Source organism: Amblyomma maculatum, unplaced genomic scaffold (genome assembly GCF_055883805.1).
Source record: "Amblyomma maculatum isolate TAMU_Amacu unplaced genomic scaffold, ASM5588380v1 scaffold_24, whole genome shotgun sequence".
In the NCBI taxonomy this organism is placed as follows: domain Eukaryota; kingdom Metazoa; phylum Arthropoda; class Arachnida; order Ixodida; family Ixodidae; genus Amblyomma; species Amblyomma maculatum.
In genome coordinates, this window is record NW_028146749.1 from 2,621,403 (window position 1) to 2,647,856 (window position 26,454).

Sequence of the window (26,454 nt, forward strand, 5' to 3'; positions counted from 1 at the left end):
TTGTGACAAAATGCCTAGTAGAAATGAGCTTCAATAGACCTGTAGGCAAGTAACAGCAAGCTCTAAGAAAATGCATAGTACAGAGCACAGATATCTTGCCTCAGCAAAATTCATGCTTCTTATCCTTAGACATAAAAGCTACTAGCTAGACCAGCCCCTGCCTACCTTGCAGAATTTTGCACTTCTTGAGATAGCCAATGACCCCTAGCACCCTGTTTTCCATCTGAAGGCCACACAGCAAATGAAAATTTAACACATAAACTTCACGTGTGCAGGTATCTTGCATATGCATCACAAGTAGCTTATGTAGATGCATTCATTTAATTTTCGCATGCAGCACCTAGGCATGCAGCACCTAGGCCATTATAAAACTGCTTTGCTGAACAGCAAAATTTGGTTTTATGCCACGCATCTCAGCTGTCAGCTTTTATATTTTATGAAAGAGGAAAAATAGCTGGACAATATGTTAGTGCTGTCCTTAAATGAAGATTTCATGACTCTGACCCAGAGTATAGAAAATTGCCATTAATTTTTATCCCTGCAACAGTCTTTAACTGTCTCTGTTTCTACACAAGACAAGAATAAACACCACAGCACAAGCGGGAAACTTTATCAATCTTGCTGGTATTTCTCCGCAATTTCTGCGTGCTCACGCTGATTGCTTCACTGGTGAAAGCATAGGTTTCGTTATATGGAGTGAAATCAGCAAATAATTGCTTACACCACAATGTATGTCTTACAACTGCTAACGGTGAAACGTACGCTGACCTAGTCGGGCAACGAGACCAACCATCGACAGCTGATTGGCAAGCACTCGCCGTGGTTCTAGAAACTTTCATTTAGCAGAAATGGTAGGGGATAAAATTGATCAGTACTTATAATATCATATCATGCTGTACTGAAGGAGGCCAAACAACACAATTTGCGAACCTTTTGGAGTCGTACGCGAAAACAACTGTAGCACATAGCCAAAGTCGCCTGAGAGAAGAACTTGGTGCTTTTGAATGAGAGCAAACAAGCTTTCACAGCGCTATCCAACACTTGCCATTGACAAAATACTCGAAATAAAGCCTCGTGTGCAGCTCGCTGTCCACGGTCAGCCAGCGGATCGCAACGGCCAACTGTTTTCGCTGTTCACAACACTCGACGGCACTCGGAACATCTTGCATCGCATTCTAGTTGAGTTGTCGTAGTTGGAAGTCGAGCACAACACCATATTCCCAGCACATTGAGCGGAAATATCAAGAGAATAAAGGCCGAAACTGCACACCTGCAAGCAATGCCAGCAGAAATCGAACCACAAAAACGACACGGAAGTCAAAATTCACGTGATAAATCTTAGCCGTGACGCAAAGTCCGCCAAAACTTGGACATCACCTATTACTAATATTGGCAAAGTATGAGACGACCGCTAACATAGCTACATCGTGCCGAGAGAAAACGGTGGTGGTGGTGAAAAACTTTAAGCAATGCTGGGAGCCTTAAGTGATTACATCCTAATGACGGGTCGGCTCTTGGCTGTGAACGGAAGCTGGTGCTTCCCAGCAAGTCCCAAAGTCCAGTCCGTCAGCCGCTTTCGAACGGCCGGGTCAGAGCTGGACACCGCAGCCTCCCATCGCTTGAGGTCAGAGAGTTGCCAAGTGGCGGGAGGGTGGAATTCCGAGCATTTGATCTTAATGTGTTCAAAATCAGCTATAGGTGCCTCACACAGGATGCACTGCGGCGATAACAGTCCTGGGTGGATCAAAGCTAAGAAAGGAAGGGATCGGAATTTACGGTACTGAAGCTGGCGCCACGTCACCTGTTGTAGCTTAGTCAGAGATTTATGAGGAGGAGGTAGAGGGTTCGTTGATCACGGTAATGGAGAGATTTCGTGATAGGATGCGATGCGCTCGCGAGCATCTCCCTAGGCGGTGGCATTCCCTGCTCGGCTGACGTATCCTCGAGCAAAAGGCTTCGTTGCCTGGGTGACCCATAATAATTGAATAGGGTGTTCGGGTAGGGGGAGGGAGCCGAGGAACCGGAAGGCCGGGCCAGAGATCCGACTGCAGGCGATGTTTCGTACGGCGGATTTAGAGTTGCTAAAGATGGTGGTGGCTTGAGTAGTAGATATTGCAAGGCAATCGCCGCCTCCTCCGCCTCCAGGGAAGTGGAGGCAAAAGTTGTACCGGCTGCGACCTGTTGCAAAGGCCTTGATGTAGCTGTCCTCGAAGGCCTTGATGTAGCCGTCCCACGTGCTTTCACACGGGGTTTATCCTCCTACACATTCGAAATCGCGTCCTATATAAGAGAAACTTTCAGCATAACAAGGAAACCTTTCTCTCTTTGTGCCGTCCAACGATGTGCCGCGTGCCTCGCGGAACCGAGAAAGAAGGGAACGAAACAGAGCAGTGGGTGGAACTGATCGGTTCAGTGTTCGCTGCCTTGTACTCATTACAGTATGAACAAAGTATGAGATGACCGCTAACATAGCAACATTGCGCCGAGAGAAAACTGTGTTGGTGGTGAAAAACTTAATGCTATGTTGGGAGCCTCAAGTGATTACATCCTAATGACAGGTTGGCTCTTGGCTGCGTGTTGTCGCCGGAAGCTGGTGCTTCCCAGCGACTCCCAAAGCCTAGTCCTGCGGTGGGAACAGTCCTGGATGGATCAAAGCTAAGAAAGCAGGGGATGGGAATGTACGGGACTGAAGCTGGCACCACGTCACCTGTTGTAGCTTTGTCAGAGATTTATGAGGAGGAGGGTAGACGGTTCGTTGATCACGGTAATGGAAAGAGATTTCTAGATAGGATACCATGCACTCGTGAGCATGTCCCCAGGCGGTGGCAGTCTCTGCTCGGCTGACGTATTCTCGAGCAAAAGAGTGAGCTGCTCCGTTGCCTGGGTGACCCGTATGAGAGGCACCCATAATATAATTGAATAGGGTGTTCGGGTGGGGGGAGGGAGGCGAGGAACTGGAAGGCTAGGCCAGAGATCCGACTGCAGACGAAGTTTCGTACGGCAGATTTAGAGTTGCTAAATATGGTGGTGGCTTGAGTAGTAGATATGGCAAGGCAACCGCCACCTCCTCCGTCTCCAGGGAAGTGGAGGCAAAAGTTGTACCGGCCGCGACCAGTTGCAAAGAGTTGGAGACAGCGCTGAGGGCAAACGCAGGGCGGGAGGGGTATGAGGCAGCGTCTACGTAAACGGTCTCTGGCTGGAAGCCATAGTGTTTGTGAAGAGCTTCTGCACGTGCCCTGCGGCAAGCGACATTCTGCTTGGGTGCATATTCTCAGGCAGAGGATGCACCTTAAAGGCCCACTGTCCACCCTCCGGTCGAAAATATTTTCTTCCCCGGTGACTGTGAGACTTCGCCCCTAGAACGCAAGGCCGCAAAATGTTTTTGAAAAGAGTAACTAATAACGCAGTTACAGCCACCGCAATCACCCGATTCTATCATGCCTCTCTCCTTCCGTTCCCTCGCAAAGGTTTTTCACTCTCCTGTCCGAGGTCGTCTAGCCTCCGCAATACAAATTCCCCTTCCTCTTCCGCGTTTGGCGGGAGGTGGGGCGTGGCTCTCCGCGAGCGCGAAAAAAAAAAAAAACGGTCGAGGAAGCGCGCGCCGCTGCATTGTCTGGTCGTGGCGAGGGAAAAGCGCGCTGCGAGCGGTAGACACCCATCCTTCTCCCGTCAGTCAGCGAGACGGACCAATGGACATCGTTCCCGATACGTACGTCGTTATCGTGGCCCGTCGGGCCAGCGCAGGAAACGGGGAAGCTGGCTTCCCAGAGGAGAACATGAGAGAGCTTTGAATTGTATTTTCGATGCTTTGCGGCGCGCGTGTCACTGTAGCATTTTGCACAGACTATCTCCGGTACCTGATCGAAACACTGGGCTCCTTTGCTTAAAAGGGCCTTCCCTGGACAGTGGCCCTTTAAGAATGCGTTGGTGGCGCCGTAACGAGAACACTTGGCAGACACCGCTAAGCCCTACTGATTAAGAGATAAGTGAAATTTGAATCCATGTTCACTGCGCTTCAGTTCTCGTTATTGCTGACGGGAAAATTTTGTCATCATCATTTTGAAGTTCGGTGCAGGCTTGGGATAGCCCCCCTCACCCCCCCTCCATTTTGGCAGTAATATTGGCTTGCGAGGGAGTGTGGTGCGCTTGTTCGGTAATTTATGGCAGCCTTTCTTTTTTTTTTTTTTTTTTTTTTTTTTTTTTTTTTTTTCGCATGGCATCATGTGTTCTCACTCCTTCGCATATTCCCATTGCTTGTATCCGTGCGCTGCTCCTCATGCGCTTAAGTTGCACGCTGGACATGCGCTGTTTACAGTCAATGCAGTGAATTATCCTCAAAACGTGAGAGGGCCATTCGTAAGCAGGCACCACTTTTACTGGGTTGGATTGCAAAGACAGTAGTGCATGCCGTCACAGTTTTGATGAAGATTTGACCACAGGCATGTTCTCATGTTGCTGCAAAATGCTGTTATCACTGCTACTAACTGTTTATATTCGTGCTTCGTAGCTGCTACAGAGCATACATTTCCTGCTCTATTACTGCTCCAAAACACATATTTTACTGCTCCAGGAGCTGCTCCAAAGCCTATTTTAGGCATCCTGAGGTCAACATTGGATGTTGGCTGTAATACGGTGGTCTGACGTGGCCTATTCAACTTTGTCAATTACCTGCCCAGTGTTATGTCATATTTTCTAGATGGCCACGGAGCATGATGGACCAAGGGAAGACCTTTTCCCAGTTGTCCCCAGTGTGTAGGTGACCCAGGAGGGCCAAGATAGACGCACAGTGCTAACTTATATGTACACTCGGCCTCTGAAAACAGTATTGTCTTGAAGGAAACAATGTTAAAAAATTAATTACAAAGTACTGGTCCACAGCACACACACAAACACAAAGAAAAAAAATTAGTAAAAATCAATGAAAGGGTCAGTAGTGTTTATTCCATTACATATTGGCTAATAATCATCCATTCACTCAACGCCTACAAGGATGTTCGTGTTGACACATGTCGTGTCATTAACTACTTTGATAAAAGAAAACAATGGAGGACTTATTTTCCTTTGAAAAATGAGCAACAGTGTTGCATTATTAAAAGCAAGAAGAAACGATACCTATGTCATCGGTGTTTTACTTGTACTTACTTTTGCACTTCACGACTGGCACTCGCATTAAAGTAAAATATTTTAAGATAAATAGAAAATGATTATATATGAATACTGCTAACGTAACCAAACCGTTAATAATCAAAGCATGACTTATGATAAAACACCTGTGTTGTTTGCTAGCTATTACTCAACAACAAAAGCACACAAAAAGCGGTATGTAAATGAAAAGTAAACAAAGAAATTGTTATTCTTTTTGGTAGAAACTCCTCCCCCTCTCGAACAAAAATATAGTCTTGGGACAGCCACTGCTCAAAAGGCAGTGCCCCAAAAGTTATCCAAGTGGCCGCATGTCAACCTAAGAGATCGCAAATATTACCTAGGTCAATTACAGATTCGATCCATCATTCAGTGCTGAAGTGTGCATATGAGTTGTCCATCCCTTCTACAGCATCCGTTTGCGCTGCCACATTCAGGATGAAGAACCAACAAGTCTGCACTCAGAATTCACACAAACTAATAGGGGAGACCATAGTGCAGAAAAGTGCAAGGCCAAGAAAGCTGCTTCGCAAGTTTCATTCACTGCTGTTTGATGAGAAACTCGGAACCTCGGCAGAAGCTGTAGTGCTGGAGAAGTAGAACAGTTGCTGTGTGGTATAAACAGTGACCTTTAAATAAAATCTGAGTTGATATCTCATTTCACCTACTTTATTTACATTGTGCCTCACCTTTCAGCACTAAAGGTGCGGCACTCATGCACCAGCTAGCCTGCAAAGATATTTTTGCAAGATGTTTGAGTTGCTTATAAAAGTATGCATATACCCCGTGCCCTTTTGTGCAGTAAAATGGGGCGGGACATATGCACATATTATAATGCAATTCATACATCGGTGAAAAATATGGGGACCCTCAGGAGAAGGTGTGGTTGCTGGTGAAGACAAGCGCCAGCAGTAATACCTACTACAAAACTCTAAACTCTACAACAAGGAACACTAGTGAAGTATACATCACTGTAACCTCTTAAAGAAACACTGTTAAGAACACTCAAGTGTCCCCTAATTTTTTTCAGTTCTGACAGCTTCATTCGTTCCCCTGTCCAGTCATGTTCTGCTTTTGCATAACACTGTGGTGTTTTTAACTTCAAGGCTCGAGTTGCACCATTCCCAAATGCGTTCAAAAATATGCTGCCCACTATTAAGGTACCTCCCTGCCTTGGTGAGATACTATTTACTTGAGGCCAGCGTTATGGAATAAATGACCCCTTGTGTGCAATGCTATGAAGCACTGTTGGAGTCACTTTGAGCATGCGATGGCTGCCGTCTCAGTGTCTACTCTCCTGAAGATTCTGGAAAGCTTATCATGTGCAGGAAAAGGATCTTCACTCTACCCCTGCTGCTGCCAACTTTCTTGAGGCTGTGAAAGAGCCCCTGAAGATGCACGATAACTGCTACTTTCTCTCTCTCTTTTTTCTCTGACCACTTTTCTCAGTTTACTGGCTGGTCTGTCCGCCCTTTTTACCAGGTGTTCAACAACTGACACTGAGAGTGAAGGCTGGTATCCTGCTCTAGAGAGGCACTGCATCATTGAGAGTGCTGATATTAAAGCACAATTTCACAATTCCTCTATAGCCTGCTTGCAGTGCACAGATTGAAAAGGCAGCAAGGATTGCCTCTGTTGCCCCTGGGCTGAAGGGCTCAGTTTTTGAGTCCCTTTGAAAAATGTAGTGTTGTCTAAAAACCTCACTAAATTATTTTACGGTACTTCGTGTGTCAGTACTACCTGTTTGAGGCACTTAGGAAACATAAAAACATACCTATCTTGCTTAAGCAGAAAAACATTTCGTGCCATAGTCAACGAAAACTATAAATCATTTACAAATCTAAACGCATTTAGTCACTGAGGTGTGGTGCTCAATTGACGACAACGGTGAACAATAGTAAAACTACAAACTAAATGTGATAGTGGAAGGCAGCTGTAAGTTATAGTGTGTGGGTATTCGCAGTCCCCTTCCTCCATTATAACGCCCGCGCGTAATTAACACGCGTGATTACGCGCGCTGGCAGAGAGGTTGGCGGAGGAGAGGGCATGCTGGCCAACCCCCGCCGCCTCCCGGGCCTGCGGCGACGCTGCCGCGAGCTCTCCTCTTTCCTGCCGGCGTAACCGGGATACCTCCTCTCCCGTTCCGTGTCGAGGAGCGCGACTGTAGCAACTCGCTCGGGGTTCTTCGGCGAATGGGCGCGCACGCGCGCGGTTCATGACTTCCGCCGAGGAGACCACCGCCGTCACCGAGAATCGCCCATTGACCGTAGGCACTTACCGCAACGGGATGTGAGCGGGAAGCTGTGTCAAGGGAAAAGACTTCCTCTCACCTCCCTGGCGCGCGCTTCCCCATTAGGTGGTGTTTATTTCACTCCCGTACGCGGCGCTCGCTCGCTACACGGTGGTTGTTCTTGATTGCTATTCCCTTGCCGTGTATTCGAGCACAATAAACTCTGTACGAGTACGTAACTCGGTGTTTGTCCCCTCTGGCCCGAACCCGCTGCAGTGGCGATTTCTCGCACAGCGGGTTGGGGGTCACAGCTGTGACCCCCAACCAGCTCTGTCTGCTAGGGCTGGCACGTCGGGCCTAGAAGGCGACCGTAGCGTCTAGCCCCCCGTGGCGCATTCTCTGCGAGAATGAACCCCCATAAGTGAAAGAGTGCTGTTAAGAGATGGTTGGTACATGAATATGACTCGAAGCTGCATTAAATGAAGCAACAGGTAGGGTGCCTCTGTAGCCAGCTGCTTTCAAGGAGTAAACACTGCTCTCTCTGGCAAGCATGTTGGCTCCCACACTTGATCCTGTTTGGCTGCACCGACCACTGTGCATTGGTGGGCTGTTCGTGGTGTGGTGTGGTGGACAGCAGAAAACTACTGCTGTCGCGCAGAATTTCACAAATTTGGTGTTCTACCAAGATGGGATAATACCGGAGATTGTTGAAATAAATCGGAATTAGTTACATTAAAATATACTGTTTTCTAGGTCATCTGCTAGAAACTCTGCACCTTATGAGCATTCATACTTTTGGGCAATGCAAGTAGCATATTCTTTGGCGGTTCATTGACGTCAACGCCAAAAAATACTGCAAAGCTGCACCTTCTCACCGGTATGCAAGAAAACGTAGAACATGAGGAAAAAGAAGTCGTTTCAGTGGTGTGGTGAGCACAGCGACAAAAAAAATTTGATGTTTTATTTTATGGCGACATGTCCTAGAGGCTGTTCTGCTTGTGCTGACAGCAGCGGGAATGAGTTGCCTAGATGGCCGAATGTGGACTATTGGAACCTGTTTTTTGGTGGAAGCAGGGAAGGTCGCCCTTGATCGTCTGACTTTGCGAATGCCAAGGTTACACTGCCCATAGGTCAGTCTTGGGTAGCTCATCCCTCACGGCTGTTGCAGTTTGTTGGGACAAGTTGCTGTTACTTGGTATTTGTCTGTGCTTCCATGATGACCTTCACTGCTCACGCTCAAGGAGTTTACTGCGCAGCACTGTGAATGTGTCAACAAACGCCGCTAAATATGTCTGTACAGGAAGTTGTGCGAGACAGTTATAGTTATTGATAATGGGTTTGGCCTTTCCTTTGAGTCAGCTTAAACACTGCAGGCATAGGCTGTGCCTTAGCATACATGGGCTTTTGATCCAAAGGTAAATGTGTAAAAAGTCAACTGTGCAAAAACTTATCATTTGCAGCTCAAGTTCCGTGCTACTGATGTAGCCATGGAACTGGCCTGGTGAACGGTTTTCATGTTCATACTACTGTGGCATCATTTTACGCAATTTGGCAACTTTGTGCTCTATATTCCGAATAGAAAGAAAAGAAAAGCATTCGTGACCACAGTCAGTTCTCAGTGCCCTCCCCTAGTTGCAGTGTAAATTAACCAAGTAAGCCAAGCCTTTTCGGTATTTGACCCAGAAGCATAATAAGCTAGCACAGTCTTTAACTGTGGTGGTGAAAGCAATGTCACTTGAGAAAAAAAACGGCTAGTATTGCACGAATTTGCACAGTCCCTTGATTCTGCATGCAATGAATTGTTATAATTGTTTATTCAACGATGTAATGAACTAAGATCAGCTGTTGCCAGGTAAAAAAAAAAAGACTATTTACAAGTTGTGCTTGTGACAAATTCCCTTTCTGAGACTGTCATTTTGCCTTATTTTTCGTTGCTACTTCATAATTTGGCTAAAATGGTATTCAACACATTGTGACAGGCCATTGGAATAATTAATTTGATTTGGTAGCACAGTTTTAGCACCCTTTCTGCATTTGGCAAAGTATGCTTTCATTCCTCTGTGGGAAAATTAATCTGCAAAAGTCATGTGCCTGTTACTAGCTGGATTGATTGGGTTAACAATATTCTAAAGTTACCTGCATTGTGTACTTATTCATCCATTCTTGTATCATTTTTTTCTGTAAATGTCTTCTAGCTTACGCTTGATATATCCTGTTCTCATGCATATTCAAGGAAGAAAGGGGGGTACAATGCACAGTTGCCAGTTGAATTTGAGCATGTATACACTGTTCGTCTCTCCAGCACTACTTCAATGCTGTCACCGTGAACTGTTGTACACTTTTGCAAAATACATGGTACATTTGTTTCAGGCTGTACATCGTACCGGCCCATTCTTCATGCAGCTGCGCAAAGCCTGCAAAGGCCATATTGCAACATGTTCAGAAGCCCTTCTGAGAGTCCTGCAAAGCCATCAGATTTGGATTTGGGATCTGAAAGCCCTCCGCTAAAAGCCTCAACTTCTTTTCTCTGAGAGACCCTCCGAGACACAGCAACAGCACAAAAGGAACAATGATGAAAGACCCAGGAATCTCTGCAAAAACCATGCAAACAAACCCAACTGGTTGTAACTAAAAACAATGGGAAATGTTTAGTCATTCTGGGCCATTGAGTATTCTGTAGAATTAATGTTTTCAACTCTTTGGCCGAGAACGCTTATCAGACTTCAGACTAATCAGACTTCAGACTTATCAGATGCTTTTCACTTCAGTGGCCGACTCACGAGCTGCTCGGAGCACCCTCTTCAAAAATACTGGCAGAGCAAGCATGAAATGATGATTATAGCATGATTATAGTTACATTAATGCTTTGTGCTCTTCAAACTGCACAGTACTGGGAAAGAACTATCAGTATTATAAAGGAAGCGAAGATAATAGAAAAACACACAGCCAGCACTGATTGCCAAGGACATGGCTTAATTGAGTACTGTGGGGTTTTGAGGGACTGGCTGAACACACTCGCGCCGGGAAGCCAGCCGCCAAGGAGTACCAGAGCGATGGTGTCCAAAGCAACTGGCACCTGAGATGGTGACAGTGGTTATGTAACATTACTCTGTTAAAACTTGTGGACATTAATTTTCCCTCCTTCATTTCTTCCTTGCTTTTTTGCAGAAACATTCACATTCTAGGGGTTCAAGACTAGTGTGTGTCCAAGTCAGCTAGGTGAATGGTAATTAACTATTCGTTCATCCAGGACCCAATCCAACCTGGAGGATTTCATTAACTACACAGTCAACATCCAATAAAGTGCGGATAAATGTTTTGAAGTACAGTGTGTTCCACAATTGTATGCGCCCCGTAGAATACTTCTCCTTGTAAAGCTGATGCATTGTTCAAGCTCAAATTTCGCACAAAAATGTCATTTGATTGGCAATATACTGTCCTCTACAACATTTGTTTGGCTAACTTGCCTGACTCAATCACGGCGCAGCAATCCACTGTCCCAGTGATGGTACTGGTGAGGCCATCTTATTTTGTTTCTCTCTGCTACAGAAATTTCACAAAGGGAGGGAGGCCGGCAGAGACTTTTTTCGCTTTGCCATCCCCGCAAACAATGTGATCGAATATTCAAATTCAGACTGAATCAAGCAATTGCCCCAAACAAATGTGGTATGAAACAATACTGCCAAGCAAATGCCGCTTCTGTACAAAATTTGAGCTCAAACGTACAGTTCTCCAGTGCAGCTGAGAGAAGCATTCTACAATATTGATGTAATTGCAAAACATGCTGTGTGTTTAACAGTGTTTTACTGGAGACATCTGTTCCAGAGAAACTAAATTGCCAAGTGGTCTTACATTGCCCCATGGCCCCTCTTGCGAGAGGTCCCTGTCTAATAATCACACTGCGCATGACCCCAATTGCAAAATTTCGACGAACGTAAAGCCTTTTCCTTTACCATGGCTGAAATAACACAAATCACTTGTTTGTGATTTCTGACTCGCCACCTTGAAGTGTACTTTGTGTGCACAAAACCACAAAAACTAGAAGAGTGAGCAAGAAAAAATCAACACGCTACCAGCAGCAACCACGCTGCACCACTATTCCAAGTACTGCAATAAGTTAAAGCCTACTGTGCACAGCTGCGGGTATACTCTATACGTTCTGATTTATACGCTGCTGTTTGGCAGTGGCAGAGTACATGATGGGCACCAAGAGAAGCATCAAGCATGATGACAACTACTATGATTAGAAAAAAAATAAAAATAAAAAGAAGTGTGCACGAGAGGGCAAATGAAACTTTTATTTCAAGGTCAAGATATGAACTCCATGATTCTAACTCACATGATTTACTGTGTGTGCTGCTCTTCCCTCGTTCCAAACAAAACTGTGCTCATGAAAAAACAAACAAACAGGATCCATGTTGCAGTGATGACCCCCCTCAAAAAACAGTTGCTGAATCAGGTGGCACCATTTTCCTGCGAATAAAATGAGTTTTGATAAATGCTTCCACCTCCGCAGTACCTAGCTGATCAGAGCTAAGGCACTGATCGCGAGTACAGATTTGTTTCTAGCCACAACTACTACTTTGCAATTGTGGTGAAAGCAGGTCAAACTCCTCGAAATGAGGAATTGAATTTGCTTGTCCAGCGACTTACATTGGTGGAGCTAGGTGACTACGCAACAAGCCATTCATAGGCAGGAATGCTTTAGCTGAGGTAACAAGTGGTTCTTGTCTTGTACATCAAAGTCGAACAAATGACAGCAACATATATAATATCAGACTGGGTCTACATCTACCCAGAGCAGCATTGGGTAACTGGCAGCAGACCATGAGCAGAGGTTGATGATCTTCGATCTGCAATAGCCTGCAACTTGGCCCCGATTGAGAGAGCGCAAATGATGAGCCTACATTTTATTCTGTCTTCACATGGTTACATCTTTGTAAGCATTGCAAACCAACTAGATAGCCTAGCAATTTACACTCTTGAATTATATTATCAGCGATCATAAAAGATCACTGGGTAAGCAAGGACACAGCGTGCGGATTCTTTCGATTTTTTCTTTAAACGCAAAATGCCCATGTGAGAAAACCGTGGAGGACCTCAATTACTTTAGTTTTTCTAGCGCGCGCGCATGGATGCGGCTATTGTCATGAGGTTGTTTGGGAAAAAAATATATATATATATATAGAAAGAGGGGGGTGGGGTGGGGGGGGGGGGGGGGGGGGCTGCGCGAGGGGAGAAGCGTGCTAAACGCGAACCGATCCGTTAGTTTTCTTTCTTTTCGATTACAAAATGCCGCCGTGGCTTAAAGCTGTTTCCGCTGTTACTCTATCGCAGCGCAATGAAAAGTTCCCGACAACGTTTTTCTTTTGATTATTTTTTTTTTTTTTTCTGCTGGGATGTCAAGCTTCCAAGGCGAACTCCGTGAAAAATAGAGAGAGAGAGGTAGAGAGAGAGAAACGCGTACAGTGACCCCGAGCTGGTTCCTCCGAAGCGCAAGATCGCCCGTGAATCGGCAAAGTACGCAGACGAAGAGAAATTGTCCAGGCACCTGGGTCTTCCACACGGATATATGCTTTTTCACTCAATTTTTCGTTAACATCAGAAAGCGCCTACCTAACTAGGCTACGGCGTGCCTAGCAAAGCAGACAACGCACATTGCTAAGCATCTTCAAACATAAACTGCACCAAAACACATACAGGTTTTATTAACCTTTTTGTAGTGATTATTTATTAGGCGGAGACTGGTGACACGCACCGCCACGCACAAAATACGTCACCCTACGTCATCATAAACTAAGCAAAATAAAAAAATGTGCGCAACAGCAAGTGAAACCTTTATAATACTAATTTATAACTTAAAATTGTGGCTTAAAATAAGTTATTGTTCATTTTCTTAATAATTTTAACTTATGTGTATCGGCGGCGTTGGCATGGCGTTGGCGCGTTGGTCATGGCGTTGGTCGCGCACTTGTACTCATGGGTTATTTCCATGCCTATTTCAGTCGAAGCGTTTCGCGTACTCATATATCAAATAGTCCTTGCTAATCTCCTTGCTAATCTCTGGATTAGCAAGAAGGATTTGAGAAATCCGCGCTTGGTTGCTACAATCAAGCGCGGAGTTTGGACGCGCTTGATTGTGACGTACAGTTGCAGACGAAGTTTTTCTCGTGTAGTGCAATTTCTAGCTTCGCTCTGGGCTTCGGGTTCGGCTGTGCATTGTGCGCTTCATTCGACGCAAGGGAATTAGGCTCCCCGTGGGCTGCTTATCTCGTTGTTCTGCCGAAGGTATTCCGCCTTCAAATACGCAGTTGGTGCAGTGTTCTGTTCCATAGCTCTAAGGCTGTACGTTATGGCATTGCATTTATTTACCTCCGAATTCCTTTTTGCGGTCAGCTAGGCTACGCGTTCGCAATTAATAATTCAGTATTTAATGTATCTGATAGAGACAGGAAATACAGGCTGTATGGCCGGTTAGTATCGCTTGTCAGAAAGAAACTGCAGGCAGCAACAGCTGGTGAATATTCGAGGTTTGTTTGGTTGCCTTTGGTACTTGTATGAAACTTATATATGTATGACCGCGAACTGGGTTTGCATTATGGCTCAGCAGTGTGGCTGATCAATCTGTAAGTCAGAAAAAACGGTACATAATGCAAACTCCTGTTTTTGGAAGGTTCAGTTGTACTGAGTGTGCCCTGTATCTGAATTAACTCAGCAGTTTTCGTGGAGCCTCCCTGCCCATACTTCTATAGTTTCCATCTTTCAGAGATTTGTTCAAGTCAGTGCAGTGGCGTCGTCTTTTGACTTGTTATTATGTGAAAGTTGCGATATGGGCAGTATGGTATGTTTTTCATCGAGACACTGGCCCAGTCAAGAAAAAAAATTATGATTGTCAATTGAGGTTTGCAGTTGCAAAATTTCTAAATATGCTTTTGGCACAGACTCGAAGCACCAGTTTGAATAAATTGAACATTCCAATTAGGCAGTTCAGCTAAGGCTTCCAGTTTTAATGCTTATTTTGCTGGCACTGACCTGAAATGGCAGCTCCAAGCAGGCGACAGGCAAGCATGCATTCATATGACACATAGACCATAGGAACACTATATATACCCGAAGAGTTGACACGATCTTTTCTTTGCTGGGGTTTAGCCTCGCACATTGGACCCTCCTCTTGCATTCAGTGGCAGATCTTCAGGAGTCAGAGTTACTTCGTTTAATCACAAATTATGTGGTTATAGAAATTATGCAAACTACACAGCAGTTTAAGTTGTAACATTTTTTTATTGAATGTTCAACAGGGCCTTCCAATTGAATGTTCTGATCAGAAGTAGAGAAACAATTTGAGCTACCTGATTACATTCACAAATCTAGCTGGCATGTCTTAATCTATTTCATTCCTAATAGACACTTGGTGTCTTTTATCCTGGGGTAAATTGGCAGCACACTTGGCAAAGTTACTGTTCAAAAGCAATTAAATTACATTACCAATTACTTGCTAAGCCTTAAAAATATAATGAAATTGCTAAATACTGCTCCCAAAAAGTAATAACATTACAATTACTTCCACAGAGCAAATTCCTTCTCATTAATTACTGTCTGGATTTCATCTGTATATAAACTAAGTAAAGCCTGTGAACAAAACCTCTCCAAACACTAGAGCACATTCTTTCATCTTCCTGCCAAATTCTATCCAGTAAGACTATTTCCTCCCCTTTTCCTACAGAACAGGCTATTAAAAATATAAGACAATGGCAACAAAAACAATCGTGGTCAAACACGCCGTGAACATTTCCGCCTGTCTCTTCCCCCAAACCCCTAGTTTGCCCGTGATGGCAAGTGTAACCAGGCGCCACTGTGCCTATAGCCAGTATGCAACAGTGAGTGCTACTGCACACTTTCAAATAGTTTTGACCTTCTACCATTTTGCGCCATCTGTCACTTCGATGGACCCTCAACGCCTTACATGTATACCTTCTGCTTAGAGAATGGTTGTGATCCGGAGACACAGGGCAGGTCTGAGGCCTTGAACATGTAGTTCTATCAATTCTGTCTTTTTTTGCTTATCCATCACTGTGGGACAGGCTTGCTGCATGTCATTACTGCTTTCTTCGCATCGTACCGGGAGTACATAGTATGAAGTATAGAAACAACAGTGAGTCACTTTAGTAAAAGTAATTTTGAAATGAATCACTTACTTTCAGTGCTTAAGTCTGGCTCTATCAGAGAGACTCTAGAAATTTGAGCGCAATTGTTGAGGAGGAACTAAGAGGGTGAGAGAAAGGGCTGGCGGCCTTTGCACATGTTTCTATTTAAATGGGAGAAATCATATATATATATTAAGGAGGTTTTTGTGATCATTTTATGACTGCACTCTGCCAGCATGATCGATGATCTGTGATGTAAAGCAGCTTATAGTGAAACAACAAAGTGTCAGCACTTGTAACATATGCAATATTTCTTTAAAGCACTTTATATAGAAAGTACAATCTTAATTGCACGTTAAATGTAAAATCAACTAAGTAAACAATATATATGCTATAATTTTTACACTTCAAGTGAACGCAATGAAAATTAGCAAAAAATATTGTAAGAGCTACCAGCTTGGTTTGTCTGGTGACAAGTACATCATCTGAATAATATTGCGTGAGCATATTGACAATTTGCTCAGCTAGTACCAAAACACAGTGCGAACCGGCAAAACCGAAGAGATGGCATGTGAAAATACCTTAATTAGTTCCATGCCTCTGTGTAAAAGACTAACTTTTGTTTTCTTCATCACAGGTTTTAGAAAATTCTAATTCTTACTAAATTTAAGTGATAATTCTTACAAAAACTTGCTGCAAAATTTTCTAACAATCATAAGCATTCTCTGATTGCCACTGAAAAGAATAAAATTCGAGGACACTTTGGCGACTAAAGTGATGAAAGGCGTAAGCCTGAGTGCTGCATTCTGCTACGCGACTGTTGCGCATGTAGCGATGAGTGCTGCTACAAGTAAAGCGAGTGACTACTCTTTCACATTCTGCAAGTGCATTTATTCAGTGCATTCTGCTTGGCAGCGCAGTGACAAGATTGCTCTCCTTGTATCTTTGCAGTTGTTCTACATTTACTGTTGTGTGGTTGATTTTACCAGGTGTGTGGCATTAATTAGTAATTATGAATGAATTAGGCATTAATGTGTAATTAGTAATGAAATAAATAATAAGTCATTTATTTGCAGTTAGCCATTAATTGATTAGTAAACAGTCATTGATTGCCATATGGCCATATAAGCCACGCATTCGCGCATACTGTGGTGGTGCTCTGCGATTGGTGGAGACCTCCATGACGTCATCCTGTCTCGACCGATCAGAGCTGCCGCAAAAGTGTGATACTTTGGCTGACGACAACGATGAGGCAATATAAAGGCCTTTGCCAAACGGATGCACCTGCTTCATATTCGTGCAGTGCTGGACACCGGATATATTCAAGTGCGGGGGTCTCAGACCTCTCGTAAAAACTGATGAGGGTTCTCAGACACAATGACACCCCCTTGACTTTAAGTGATAATCTTTTCATGTATCTAAAATAATAATGTGGGCTATTGTGAATTGCACCTTTATTGTAATGCTAGTGTAGTGCATCTGGCAAGTATATTCCCACTGAAATCAGGGCTAGCAGCTGGTAATCGATATGCCTCCAAGAGTATATGATACCTATATGATACCTTGCTTGTGACCATTGATGAGATAGAAACTTCAAAAAGGCTTGAAATTGAATCTAAGACAGCAGCAAAGGTAGGAAGAGAGCCTAGTGGATTAGTGAACCAGCAGCAGCTCAAAGGCAAGATATCCAACAGTTAGATGTAAAGGAATGAATTCCAGGAAAAGATATATGTAACAAGGGGACCCAGATAGCCAGGTGGGCTGGTGAAGTAGATATCTTGTAGGGATAAAGCAGTTTACACTGGAGAGGGTTAGTTGGAGAAAAACTATAGATGCCTTTGTCCGAGCTGTATAGTGAATGCGATTATGCTAATGATATGTAACTTGAAACTTACATGCCCTGGAGAGGCATGCTGTGTTGAACATTTGCATGCCTAAGAGAAACTGAGATATTTAATGTTTAAAACATCTGCATTGTACCATCATATATTTAATACAAGCTGTTTTCATAGGCAGCTGAATTTGACACACATTTAAGATGGCGCACATATCAAGCACATTAATTGAGTGTACTAAAATTGCCCTTAGTAACTAGGTCTAGGTCGGTTATCCCCCATGAAAACAGACATCTAGTAGACTTTGTTCAAACGTACCCATTTCAGCTGGAAAAGCACATTTCCAGCTGAATTTCTAGCTGGACGGCCATATTTTCCAGCTGGAAAAAAAAATGATATTCCAGATAGAGGCTTGACAGGAGGTGTAAATTTTCCAGCTGGAAATCTCAAAATTCCAGCTGGGCATGCATGATTTCTGGTTCCATAATCTAGCAGGAAATAGATGTCAGTCCAGCTGGAATTGCTTTTTCCCAGCCAGAAATCGCAGTTTTCCAGTTGGATAATATCGGTACACGGTTCCATAATCCAGCAGTAAATGAGTGTTTTTTTTTTCGTCTGGGATGAGCTTTAACATCCTAGAGCTGCTCAAGTTATGCGACATGCTGTAGTGGAGGGTTTCATAAATTTTTACCACTTGTGCACTGACATCCCATAGCACATGGGCACCTGCAAGCAGTCTCCACAGCCGTGAATCGATCCCATATTCTTCAATAGAGCAGTCGAGCACCCAATCACTGAGCCATCAGGTTGCAGCGCTATTTAAATACTTATACTTACTATGTGGATTGTATATAGACATACGCACATCAAATGAAAAAAAAAAAAACTGAAGTTATCTTTAGCGGCAAAATGGAACTGCAGTTTCACTTCACTAGCTGTACCATGCATGTTCTGCAGCATACAGTTTTACTGATTCTGACAGAATGTATATGATAATATCGATAGTATTAATTGGTAACTCATGGATGCATTTAGAAACACTGAGCTTTGTTCACCACTTGATGCAGCATATAACTACAGTAGAACCCCGTTGTAATAAACTTGGATATAGTAAAGTGAAACTGAAGTCCCAGTCCATCTTCCATAGACAGCTGTACTTTTTCCCCCCTTTATGTAAAGATAATTTTGGTAAAAATCGGTTATAGTAAAGTGGGCCTGGCCGCGGCGACGACTCCCAAGATATGACATATATATATATATATATATATATATATATATATATATATATATATATATATATATATATATATATCATCATCATCAGCCTGATTATACCCACTGCAGGGCGAAGGCCTCTCCCATATCTCTCCACTTAACCCGGTTCTGTGCTAGCTGCATCCACTTGACCCCTGCGAACTTCTTAATCTCATCCGCCCACCTAACTTTCTGCCGCCCCCTGCTACGCTTTCCTTCCCTTGGAATCCAGTTTGTTACCCTCAGCGACCATCGGTTATCCTCTCTTCGCACTACATGTCCTGCCCATGTCCATTTCTTCTTCTTAATTTCCACTAGAATGTCGTTAACTTGAGTTATTTCTCTGACCCACTCTGCGCGCTTTCTATCTCTTAATGTTACCCCTACCATTTTTCGTTCCATAGCCCTCTGGGTTGTCCTCAACTTAAGTAGAACTCTCTTGGTTAGCCTCCACGTTTCAGCCCCATAGGTGAGTACAGGCAAGATGCAACTGTTGTATACTTTCCTCTTGAGCGATACCGGTAAGCTGCTAGTCATAATCTGCGAGTGCTTGCCAAACGCGCTCCATCCCAATCTTATTCTTCTTGTTATTTCCTTTTCATGATCCGGATCTGCGGTTACTACCTGTCCTAAGTAGATATATTCGCCTACTACTTCCAGTATTTCGCTACCTAATGTAAACTCCTGTTCCTTCCCGAGGCTGTTGAACATTACCTTAGTCTTCTGCATATTGATTTTCAAGCCTACCTTTCTACTTTTCCTGTCTAGGTCATCAATCATTATTTGCAGTTCATCCCCCGAGTTGCTTAGCAAGGCAATGTCATCAGCAAATCGCAGATTACTGAGGTATTCTCCATCTACCCTTATCCCTAACTGCTCCCATTCCAAGTCTCTGAATACTTCCTCTAAACATGCTGTGAATAGTACTGGGGAGATTGTGTCTCCTTGCCTAACACCTTTCTTTATGGGAATTTTGTTGCTTTCTTTATGTAGAACTATGGTTGCTGTGCAGCCACTATATATATCTTCCAGCACTTTATATATATATATATACATGTATACATACATATACATATGTATATATATATATATATACATATATATATATATACATATATATATATATACATATATATATATATACATATATATATATATATATATATATGTCATATCTTGGGAGTCGTCGCCGCGGCCAGGCCCACTTTACTATAACCGATTTTTACCAAAATTATCTTTACATAAAGGGGGGAAAAAGTACAGCTGTCTATGGAAGATGGACTGGGACTTATATATATATATATATATATATATATATATATATATATATATATATATATATATATATATTTGTATTTCGAGACAAAAATAACACCGAGTGTCCTTTTAAGTGACTTTACCATCAGACTTAGCAGTATTCAGAAGAAGCCTACTTTACAAAGGCCCTGGAGCCGTGAGGGAAAGCACGCAGCGCGTAGGATAAAAAAGGAAAAAGCTGTCTACAAACATGGAAAGGAAGCGGCGTTCAGAGAGTAAAGGAGAGTAAAAGTGTACCAAGAAATAGTTAAGGGGAAGAAACGGGCGAACATTCCCAGCACTGTGCAGCAGAAAGCATGAGGCAGCGGTGGCAAGAAGTGAAGGTGCAGCGTGTATAGTTTTGCAGCGTTTTATATGTTCTGTATGCTGATGATAAAAGCTTTTTCTTACTGATTCGTCCATATATAAGTAACCTATTAAAAAGAGGAAACATTGTTCTTCAGTCACGGTTAAGATCAAATGGACTTGTTAAAATTGTCAATAGTAAGACATCTCTTTTGACTTTTAAACTCTAAAGCAACTTTATCAATGCCCATTTTATTTACCTTAAAAATTAATAACAGATAGAAATTATCTACAGCTTTAAATTGTTGGGCATCATTTTTGATGCACATACAGAAGGAACAGAACAGATTACATAAAAAGAGTGCCACAGTCTGTTGGTGTCTTTTGCAGATGTCTCAGAATTTTCTCCAAATCTAAAGTTGATAATCTACAACACAATATTTGAATCTTATCTTAACTATTGCCATTTGGTCTGGGCCACTACATTAAGCACTAACATTAATAAGTTACTAATGCTTCAAAAGAAATTAATTAGATTAATTGTCGGGGACAGTTATACAGCTCATAACAGCAGATTTGTCTTCTTAAATATAAGATTATTTGCATTAATGTCCTCTCTAAATACCAACAAGTATATTATCTGAGGTTCTCTTCTCCCACAGCAGCTGCTTTTCTTGTGTCCCTCGCTAAATTAAAACCAAAAGAGAAATATATCTTCACCCGATGCACTGATAAATTGGTTCTGCCACCCTTAAGAATAAATTATGCAAGACACTGCAGGCACTAAAGTAGTTCTCATTGCCTCATTTAATTGGTAAATAAATATACTTCCAGGGTAAATGATTTCTTTTCCCATCCCTGAGGGCACTAAAGTTGCATTTTGTCGTGAGTATGGTTGATGTACACCAACATTATTATTCCATTATATATATATATATACATATTGCCGTGTAATTCGTTAGCTTTGTTTGCAAGCTCCCTTGTATGCCATTTCGTTGTTTATGTTGCTTTTGCGCTGAGTCACTCACTTTCAAGCTACAGAGTGGTAGCTTTTTCGTCTGCGGTCGCTGAGTCACAACCATTCTCCGAGCAGAATTTAAGGTACGTGTGGCGTCGAGGGTCCGTCGAAGGGACAGATGGTGCAAGGTGGTTGAAATTCAAAACTAGTTGAAAGTGCTCAACAGCACTCACTGTTGTGTCAGCTATAGGCACAGTGGTGCCTTGCACTTGCCGTCACGGGCGAAAAGGGGGGGAGGGGGAGGGGAGACAGGTGGAAATGTTTATGGCGTGAACATTACCAACTGCAAGCTGCTGTGATCAAGTGTAAAATATATAATGTTCATTCATTCATTCATTCATTCATTCATTCATTCATTCATTCATTCATTCATTTTATGAATAAGGAGACATGAAGCAGTAATATCTACTGCTTTTGAGTACTGCAATTACTTTATTTATATTTGCAGTCTTCTGAAAGTGAAGCTTCCAGTACAGCACTTGGAAAATATTATTTAAAATATAAGACTGTTGGTACTGTAATTGTTTCAAGTACCAATGAAGAGAAACAAGCCATATATATCTCCTGCTTGCTAACTTCATCTTGAAAATAAACTGACATCTGATGTACAGACCAATTATGGCTAGCCAATTGAACTGAATTGAGCATAGAACTTGCTACAGCAAACAGCTCACGGTTACATTTAAAGAAAACTCAAGTCCCAGTTCGTCTTCCGCAGACAGCTGTAATTTTTTCACTTTTATAGTAAATACATTTTTGACAAAAATTTGAAGTGCGTCTGGCTGCGCCGACGTACTTCCCATGAAATAAAATATACCTATAGAATCGCAAAAGCAAAGTTTTTTAAACTCTTTACCACTAGGATCAGCAGCTCTGATAAGCAGATATAGTAAAGAAATTTGCTGGTCCGAGTGACTTTACTATAAAGGGGTTCTAGTACTAGTACTTAATCAACCTGAATCAATGCTTTCAGGGCCTGCATTATACGAGCTCAGTCAAAAAAGACGAATTGGATATTTTCAACTGTAACCATTTAATTTTCCAACTGGAACCAATGGTGTTTTTTGACACTTAACCCATTGCAGCTAATGGGTGAGACCAATTGCACTCAGTGGGTCCAAAGGGATGTGCCAATGGTATGTATAAACAATGGGTCACACTCGATCATTGCATACAATGGGTCCAACGGAACATACCGAATGGGACAAAAGGTAGACTGACTTACAATTTGCATGGAAACATGCTTGATGGATATCAAGGAGTACAGGCAAGCATACGTCTCGCATAAGAAATGCAATACTGTACAGTTTCACAGATGCATTATATAACACAAGATTCCATACACCCAGCAAACATACTTCTTAATTCCTACTCTCATGCTGGGGTCAGTCTTGCCATTCGAGTGTAGCTATTTCATTTAATTTTGTAGGCGCAGCGATAGTAAGAGGAAGAATTGTGTTTTACAGGTTAAGCTACTGATAGTCATATATCCAAACTAATTCGTCCGGTTTTGTGTCTTCCAGAAGTTTACTGCTGATCGTTGTAATTTTGAATATTGTGTTTGTTTTCTTTGTGAAATATGGAAATGTTCCCATGGATACACCCAGTGCAGTTGGCCAGACCAATTGTACTCAGATGGTAATTGTCTCACTGTGTGCAATGGGTTTGATAAAGTGGGCTAACCAGTTGGTAAAGATTTATTTAACCGAGTAATCATTTGGAACATATATGATCTGATTAATACTATAGTTATGCACAGATGGCACTCTATAGACTACTTTGCACAAGTAGTTGCAGGATCCAAGTGACCTATCAAATTGGAACCTACTGGAATGAGATTTTCAAATGGAATCAAGTGTTCCAAGTAGACTTTCCAGTGGGTTCCTATGAATTCCAACTGGAACCCATTGAGCCCAATTGGGCTGCCTACTTGAAAGGAAAATTCCAATTGGAAAAAATTGAGTGCATCAGTACGATTGACATTCCAGGGGGTTCCAATGGTTTTTTTTTTATTATTATTATTTTTACTGGGGCCACTTTAACTCCCTCTTTGCCATCGCACAGATGAATCGTAAGTGTATCATACTTTCTTGTGGTACACTATAGCTTCGACGTTGACATTTGTTAGCACTATATGTTTACAGAATTTACCAGACAGAATTTTCAACCTCTAGTTGCTTATTTCATCTGGAAGTTTTCTAAATGACATGAAATAAGGAAAAGTTTTGGTCATATATAAAAGACGAAAGAATATTTTCCAAGGGCCTTGAAAAGGTTATTCTAAGCCACCTCGACATAGTCAAGCACAATATTTTATCAAAATCTTTGCATGGCTTTCGAAAGCGCAGGTCGATCCTCCCTTCTATGGTTACAACATTAAGGCTGACATATTCACTTTTGGCATTTTTGTTTTATTTATTATGCCATGTGACTCTTAATAAATTAGATTAGTGTCCATGCTCTTTTGCAATCATATCTAACCGGCTGAACTCGGTACATTCACATCAATGGCTCTCATTCTAATTTGCTATGCCAGGTGAAAACCTTAACTGGTCTAACTGGTTTAAGGAACAAATTTCCAGTTAATCGCAGTTGAATTACAGTTGGGGATCCATTGTTATCCAACTGGGATGAACTAGAAATTTGTTCCTTAAGCCAGTTAGAGGGATTTGCACCTATGTTCCACAAGTCAGCATTCTTGGGCTGTTCTTAAATCTAATTTATACATAAATGATCTCATGCATCAACTTAAGTTTGTTTTTTAGCTCAACTAATAAACTTGATATGTTTGAAATGGCTAACGGCTAGTGCACTGTAAAAACTACTTGAACTACCAAATAAACAGCCTAAAAATTGATGAAACTAAAATCGAAGGAATTTTATTTGCTCCTAAAAACAAACATGTTTCCCCAAGCCTCAATTTAAAATTAAGAAGTCATGAAATAAACTTTGTGATACAGCATAAAATATCCTAGGTGTATATTCTCAAGTCAGCTGACATGGGATAGTCACATTGAGCAGGTATCCAAAAAACTCCTGTTGTAGGTATGCCCTCTTTCAGACCCAGAATCAAGTTTACCATGTCATATTTTGTTCCCACCTTAACTATTCCATGCTGGTATGGAAGGCAACTACTAAAAAAAAAGACATCAGTGCACTTCTGCCTCTAGAAAAAAAAAAAAAGCCGTTTGTTTCATAAACAATTACTGTCAAGCTTCAACAGAGCTAACCATTCAGCATCAAATTGTCTATCTATATTATTTCTTTATAATTTATTATTACCATCTTTTTATCATTTGCACTTTGGTGATGAAAAATGTCAGCAATTTAATAACCCAATCAGGGGCAACATTGTTTTAATATTTTGTACCTGTGAAAAAGGGATGATAATTGACATTGCCAAACTAATTACCTCCTTCAGTCTTTTAACTTGTACAGTGCTAGTTCTACTAAATAAACTGTATTTTTCCAATATCAACCTTGTGAGTGACAAAGTTTTGTGTTTAATATTTCTAGAGGGGCCTGTGTTTTCTATTTTACTGTGCATTGCATGGTACCTTGTTCACTGAACCTATAAATGGGAATTTTGTGTGCATTTTGCTATGTTATTTTAGGAATAGTAATGTTGCATATTGTCGGTACTTTGGTTCATCTTTCATTAAATGCATGCACTCAGAAAAGGCTGAATTTCTTCATTAGAAACTTCTTGTTTTAACTTTTGATAATTCTGTCACTGCAGCCTCCCTTACCTCGTCCTAAACTGTCTCTGCAGTTTTTTGTCCGAGAGTTCATAAATGAAATGTTCAGCATAAATTAGATGAATTGAATTAAAATAATTTGAATTACAGCTGGGCTTTTGAACGGGAAATCACTTCTTTCCAGCTGGAAACCATATATATTCCTGCCAGAATGACAGTTTTCAGGCTGGATTATTGAACTACCTATCCATCTGAAAAGTATTTTTGTTTCCAGATGGAAAATTTACATCTCCAGTCAAACAGCTAAACAATTTTTAGCTAGAGTGACTCCAACAAGTCATATAGTGACATATATATAATCCTGCACAACACTAAACAAAATATACAACTCGGTGCACTCGCGTCGATATCATGCATGGAGCCAAGCATATAATAACCAGGCCATAATTAAGAGGTGCTATATAGTACTTGGTTTTATATGCTAGTGTACTGACTGTGTTTGTGTGATATTATGTAGATATGTTAACGTAATACTTAATGTCAGACCAGGTGATTCATATGAGTGGGTGAAAATGAGTAGCCAGAGCCCTCTGCTTTATTGTTTATGTAAATAGAAAAAAAAAAGGTTGCCCCACGGGGTAGTAATGAATGGGTAGTAAGCAAACCTTTCTAACAAAATACTATATCTGTGCATGCGCGTTGCAGGCAGAATTTAACAGATTTAGTTGCAAAGTACTGTTAGTTAAAAATGTCTTCGCGGTAAGAGACAGGGAGAAAATTCTGCAACCCACTGCTTCAAGTATATTTTTATTATGTTGTTTTACAGTTATTATTGAAAAAGTGCATAACGATGTAGAGAAGACTATATCAAAGGGATTTTGCTTTGTAATGTTAAATAATGTTTATAATACAACATAATGATATTCTTTGATAATTTATAACAACATAATAATTATAACATTGAAAAGATCAGATAATTACTTATGTAACACAAACAATAATACAACTTACACAATAGTTTTATTATTCTAATGTTGCTACCAGCTGAAGAATTATTTGGCAATTGCTGATTTGCTTCTTGTTCATTGTTTATTGGCATAGATGAAGCATGTATCTATGAGCGGAAACAGGTCTTGTCATCACCTTTGCATGCGGTTCACTCTGCGGAGCAAGCACTTTACATTAACATGACCAATATATGTGCAGCAATCCCGTCCTTTGAGCTAAATTGTAGAATATATTTGTAGCAAAAGTTATAAATTTTCAACATGGATCTTTTTTATTACATTAACCAATTCCTATCACTGCTTTGCCGGCTTCCGCCCACGATGCAGCATCACAGCCAGTGAAGAGGATATCGGGTACTTTTTTGTAAAAAAATATCATAATGGGTGGGCTTTACAGCAACATAAGTTGACATGCAGAGAAGCCCCCTGTTTGTATACTGAAGACGTCCTTGCATTCCATCATTCTACAGTGTTCCTTTTTCTTTTCTCTTTCAAAAACAGCGTACCTGGAAAATCATTGAGAA

The 26,454-nt window shown here is 41.8% G+C and overlaps 2 long non-coding RNA genes across 9 annotated transcripts in view; one reads left to right on the top strand and one right to left on the bottom strand.

The window, feature by feature from the left end:
* Positions 1 to 11,373, top strand: part of LOC146171004 (uncharacterized) — a 39,590-nt gene extending 28,217 nt beyond the window's left edge. For 5 of the 7 annotated variants that reach the window (XR_014703021.1, XR_014703024.1, XR_014703027.1 and 2 more), the window contains exon 6: positions 9,743 to 11,373. This is a non-coding gene — a long non-coding RNA (uncharacterized LOC146171004). Of the gene's footprint in view, positions 1 to 5,554; positions 5,859 to 9,742 lie in introns of those variants that run through there. The other 2 variants (XR_014703022.1, XR_014703026.1) reach the window with 2 other exon arrangements.
* Positions 1 to 26,454, bottom strand: part of LOC146171003 (uncharacterized) — a 359,551-nt gene that overhangs the window by 36,939 nt on the left and 296,158 nt on the right. The gene's annotated exons all lie outside the window — the stretch shown is intronic.